Source organism: Ornithodoros turicata, chromosome 6 (genome assembly GCF_037126465.1).
Source record: "Ornithodoros turicata isolate Travis chromosome 6, ASM3712646v1, whole genome shotgun sequence".
In the NCBI taxonomy this organism is placed as follows: Eukaryota; Metazoa; Arthropoda; class Arachnida; order Ixodida; family Argasidae; genus Ornithodoros; species Ornithodoros turicata.
In genome coordinates this window covers 37401380-37407379 of record NC_088206.1, presented here as the reverse complement: position 1 = coordinate 37407379, position 6000 = coordinate 37401380, and positions in this window count along the sequence as shown.

Sequence of the window (6000 nt, the reverse complement as noted above, 5' to 3'; positions counted from 1 at the left end):
CCGAAACGTGTCGAATAATGAGTTGATTGTGGCGCCACCGCATTTCATGTACGGAATGAAAAAACTATAATATGATAGCAGCAGTTACGTTATTTTTTACGGCAGCTGAAAAGCGACAATCCTGCATGGAAACATTTGTCCTACAGCGCCTTCCAAAAACCACGTGCATAACGTAACCCTCTTACTTCAGGCTGCTTCAGGCCTAGAGGAAAAACACGTGAGCCGAAACGTGTCGAATAATGGGTTTATTGTGACGCCGCCGCAGTCATGTATGGAATGAAAAACTAAAATATGATAGCAGCAGTTACGTTATTTTTACGGCAGCTGAAAAGCGACAATACCGCATGGAAACATTTGTCCTACAGCGCCTTCCAAAAATCACGTGCATAACGAAACCCTCTTACTTCAGGCCTAGAGGGAAAACAAGTGAGCCGAAACGTGTCGAATAATGAGTTGATTGTGGCGCCACCGCATTTCATGTACGGAATGAAAAACTATAATATGATAGGAGCAGTTACGTTATTTTTTTACGGCAGCTGAAAAGCGACAATCCTGCATGGAAACATTTGTCCTACAGCGCCTTCCAAAAACCACGTGCATAACGAAACCCTCTTACTTCAGGTTGCTTCAGGGCTAGAGCAAAAACACGTGAGCCGAAACGTGTCGAATAATGGGTTTATTGTGGCGCCGCCGCAGTCATGTATGGAATGAAAAACTAAAATATGATAGCAGCAGTTACGTTATTTTTACGGCAGCTGAAAAGCAACAATACCGCATGGAAACATTTGTCCTACAGCGCCTTCCAAAAATCACGTGCATAACGAAACCCTCTTACTTCAGGCCTAGAGGGAAAACAAGTGAGCCGAAACGTGTCGAATAATGAGTTGATTGTGGCGCCACCGCATTTCATGTAAGGAATGAAAAACTATAATATGATAGGAGCAGTTACGTTATTTTTTACGGCAGCTGAAAAGCGACAATCCTGCATGGAAACATTTGTCCTACAGCGCCTTCCAAAAACCACGTGCATAACGAAACCCTCTTACTTCAGGCCTAGAGGGAAAACAAGTGAGCCGAAACGTGTCGAATAATGAGTTGATTGTGGCGCCACCGCATTTCATGTACGGAATGAAAAACTATAATATGATAGCAGCAGTTACGTTATTTTTTACGGCAGCTGAAAAGCGACAATCCTGCATGGAATCATTTCTCCTACAGCGCCTTCCAAAAACCACGTGCATAACGAAACCCTCTTACTTCAGGCCTAGAGGGAAAACAAGTGAGCCGAAACGTGTGGAATAATGAGTTTATTGCGGCGCCGCCGCAGTCATGTACGGAATGAAAAACTATAGTATGATAGTAGCAGTGACGTTATTTTTTACGGCAGCTGAAAAGCGACAATCCTGCATGGAAACAATTGTCTTACAGCGCCTTCCAAAAAACAGTGCATAACGAAACCCTCTTAGTTGAAGCCTAGAGGAAAAACACGTGAGCCGAAACGTGTCGATAATAGGTTGAATGTGGCGCCGCCGCAGTCATGTACGGAATGAAAAACTAAAATATAATAGCAGCAGTTACTTTATTTTTTACGTCAGCTGGAAAGCGACAATCCTGCATGGAAACATTTGTCCTACAGCGCCTTCGAAAAACCACATGCATAACGAAACCCTCTTACTTCAGGTTGCTTCAGGGCTAGAGCAAAAACACGTGAGCCGAAGCGTGTCGAATAATGGGTTTATTGTGGCGCCGCCGCAGTCATGTATGGAATGAAAAACTAAAATATGAAATCAGCAGTTACGTTATTTTTACGGCAGCTGAAAAGCGACAATACCGCATGGAAACATTTGTCCTACAGCGCCTTCCAAAAACCACGTGCATAACGAAACCCTCTTACTTCAGGCCTAGAGGGAAAACAAGTGAGCCGAAACGTGTCGAATAATGAGTTGATTGTGGCGCCACCGCATTTCATGTACGGAATGAAAAACTATAATATGATAGCAGCAGTTACGTTATTTTTTACGGCAGCTGAAAAGCGACAATCCTGCATGGAAACATTTGTCCTACAGCGCCTTGCAAAAACCACGTGCATAACGTAACCCTCTTACTTCAGGCTGCTTCAGGCCTAGAGGAAAAACACGTGAGCCGAAACGTGTCGAATAATGGGTTTATTGTGACACCGCCGCAGTCATGTATGGAATGAAAAACTAAAATATGATAGCAGCAGTTACGTTATTTTTACGGCAGCTGAAAAGCGACAATACCGCATGGAAACATTTGTCCTACAGCGCCTTCCAAAAATCACGTGCATAACGAAACCCTCTTACTTCAGGCCTAGAGGGAAAACAAGTGAGCCGAAACGTGTCGAATAATGAGTTGATTGTGGCGCCACCGCATTTCATGTACGGAATGAAAAACTATAATATGATAGGAGCAGTTACGTTATTTTTTTACGGCAGCTGAAAAGCGACAATCCTGCATGGAAACATTTGTCCTACAGCGCCTTCCAAAAACCACGTGCATAACGAAACCCTCTTACTTCAGGTTGCTTCAGGGCTAGAGCAAAAACACGTGAGCCGAAACGTGTCGAATAATGGGTTTATTGTGGCGCCGCCGCAGTCATGTATGGAATGAAAAACTAAAATATGATAGCAGCAGTTACTTTATTTTTTACGTCAGCTGGAAATCGACAATCCTGCATGGAAACATTTGTCCTACAGCGCCTTCCAAAAAGCACGTGCATAACGAAACTCTCTTATTTGAGGCCTAGAGGGAAAACAAGTGAGCCGAAACGTGTGGAATAATGAGTTTATTGCGGCGGCGCCGCAGTCATGTACGGAATGAAAAACTATAGTATGATAGTAGCAGTGACGTTATTTTTTACGGCAGCTGAAAAGCGACAATCCTGCATGGAAACAATTGTCCTACAGCGCCTTCCAAAGAACAGTGCATAACGAAACCCTCTTAGTTGAAGCCTAGAGGAAAAACACGTGAGCCGAAACGTGTCGATAATAGGTTGAATGTGGCGCCGCCGCAGTCATGTACGGAATGAAAAACTAAAATATAATAGCAGCAGTTACTTTATTTTTTACGTCAGCTGGAAAGCGACAATCCTGCATGGAAACATTTGTCCTACAGCGCCTTCCAAAAAGCACGTGCATAACGAAACTCTCTTATTTGAGGCCTAGAGGAAAAACACGTAAGCCGAAACGTGTCAAATAATGGGTTGATTGTGGCGCCGCCGCAGTCATGTACGTTATGATAAAATATGATAGCAGCAGCTACGTTATTTTTTACGTCAGCTGGAAAGCGACAATCCTGCATGGAAACATTTGTCCTACAGCGCTTTCCAAAAACCACGTGCATAACGAAACCTTCTTACTTGAGGCTGCTTCAGGCCTGGAGGAAAAACACGTGAGCCGAAACGTGGCGAATAATGGGTTGATTGTGGCGCCGCTGCAGTCATGTATGGAATGAAAAACTAAAATATGATAGCAGCAGTTACGTTATTTTTACGGCAGCTCAAAAGCGACAATCGCGCATGGAAACATTTGTCCTACAGCGCCTTCCAAAACCATGTGCGTAACGAAACCCTCTTACTTTAGGCCTAGAAGGAAAACAAGTGAGCCGAGACGTGTCGAATAATGGGTTGATTGTGGCGCCACCGCAGTCATATACGGAATGAAATACTATAATATGATAGGAGCAGTTACGTTATATTTTACGGCAGCTGAAAAGCGACAATCCTGCAGGGAAACATTTGTCCTACAGCGCCTTCGAAAAACCACGTGCATAACGAAACCCTCTTACTTCAGGTTGCTTCAGGGCTAGAGCAAAAACACGTGAGCCGAAACGTGTCGAATAATGGGTTTATTGTGGCGCCGCCGCAGTCATGTATGGAATGAAAAACTATAATATGATAGGAGCAGTTACGTTATTTTTTACGGCAGCTGAAAAGCGACAATCCTGCATGGAAGCATTTGTCCTACAGCGCCTTCCAAAAATCACGTGCATAACGAAACCCTCTTACTTCAGGCCTAGAGGGAAAACAAGTGAGCCGAAACGTGTCGAATAATGAGTTGATTGTGGCGCCACCGCATTTCATGTACGGAATGAAAAACTATAATATGATAGCAGCAGTTACGTTATTTTCTACGGCAGCTGAAAAGATACAATCCTGCATGGAAACATTTGTCCTACAGCGCCTTCCAAAAACCACGTCCATAGCGAAACCCTCTTACTTCAGGCGTAGAGGAGAAACACGTGAGCCGAAACGTGCCGATAATAGGTTGATTGTGGCGCCGCCGCAGTCATGTACGGTATGAAAAACTAAAATATGATAGCAGCAGTTACGTTATTTTTTACGTCAGCTGAAAAGCGACAATCCTGCATGGAAACATTTGTCCTACAGCGCCTTCCAAAAACCACGTGCATAACGAGACCCTCTTACTTCAGGCCTAGAGGAGAAACACGTGAGCCGAAACGTGCCGATAATAGGTTGATTGTGGCGCCGCCGCAGTCATGTACGGTATGAAAAACTAAAATATGATAGGAGCAGTTACGTTATTTTTTACGTCAGCTGGAAAGCGACAATAACGCATGGAAACTTTTGTCCTACAGCGCCTTCCAAAAACCGCGTGCATAACGAAACACTCTCACTTCAGGCCTAGAGGGAAAACAAGTGAGCCGAAACGTGTCGACTAATGGGTTGATTGTGGCGCCACCGCAGTCATGTACGGAATGAAAAACTATAATATGATAGCAGCAGTTACGTTATTTTTTACGGCAGCTGAAAAGCGACAATCCTGCATGGAAACAATTGTCCTACAGCGCCTTCCAAAAAACACGTGCATAACGCAATCCTCTTAGTTGAAGCCTGGAGGAAAAACACGAGAGCCGAAACGTGTCGATAATAGGTTGATTGTGGCGCCACCGCAGTCATGTACGTTATGAAGAACTAAAATATGATAGCAGCAGCTACGTTATTTTTTACGTCAGCTGGAAAAGCGACAATCATGCATGGAAACATTTGTCCTACAGCGCCTTCCAAAAACCACGTCCATAACGAAACCCTCTTACTTCAGGCGTAGAGGAGAAACACGTGAGCCGAAACGTGCCGATAATAGGTTGATTGTGGCGCCGCCTCAGTCATGTACGGTATGAAAAACTAAAATATGATAGCAGCAGTTACGTTATTTTTTACGTCAGCTGAAAAGCGACAATCCTGCATGGAAACATTTGTCCTACAGCGCCTTCCAAAAACCACGTGCATAACGAGACCCTATTACTTCAGGCCTAGAGGAGAAACACCTGAACCGAAACGTGTCGATAATAGGTTGATTGTGGCGCCGCCGCAGTCATCTACGGAATGAAAAACTAAAATATGATAGCAGCAGTTACGTTATTTTTTACGTCAGCTGAAAAGCGACAATCCTGCATGGAAACATTTGTCCTACAGCGCCTTCCAAAAACCACGTGCATAACGAGACCCTATTACTTCAGGCCTAGAGGAGAAACACCTGAACCGAAACGTGTCGATAATAGGTTGATTGTGGCGCCGCCGCAGTCATCTACGGAATGAAAAACTAAAATATGATAGCAGCAGTTACGTTATTTTTTACGTCAGCTGAAAAGCGACAATCCTGCATGGAAACATTTGTCCTACAGCGCCTTCCAAAAACCACGTGCATAACGAGACCCTATTACTTCAGGCCTAGAGGAGAAACACCTGAACCGAAACGTGTCGATAATAGGTTGATTGTGGCGCCGCCGCAGTCATCTACGGAATGAAAAACTAAAATATGATAGCAGCAGTTACGTTATTTTTTACGTCAGCTGAAAAGCGACAATCCTGCATGGAAACATTTGTCCTACAGCGCCTTCCAAAAACCACGTGCATAACGAGACCCTCTTACTTCAGGCCTAGAGGAGAAACACGTGAGCCGAAACGTGCCGATAATAGGTTGATTGTGGCGCCGCCGCAGTCATGTACGGTATGAAAAA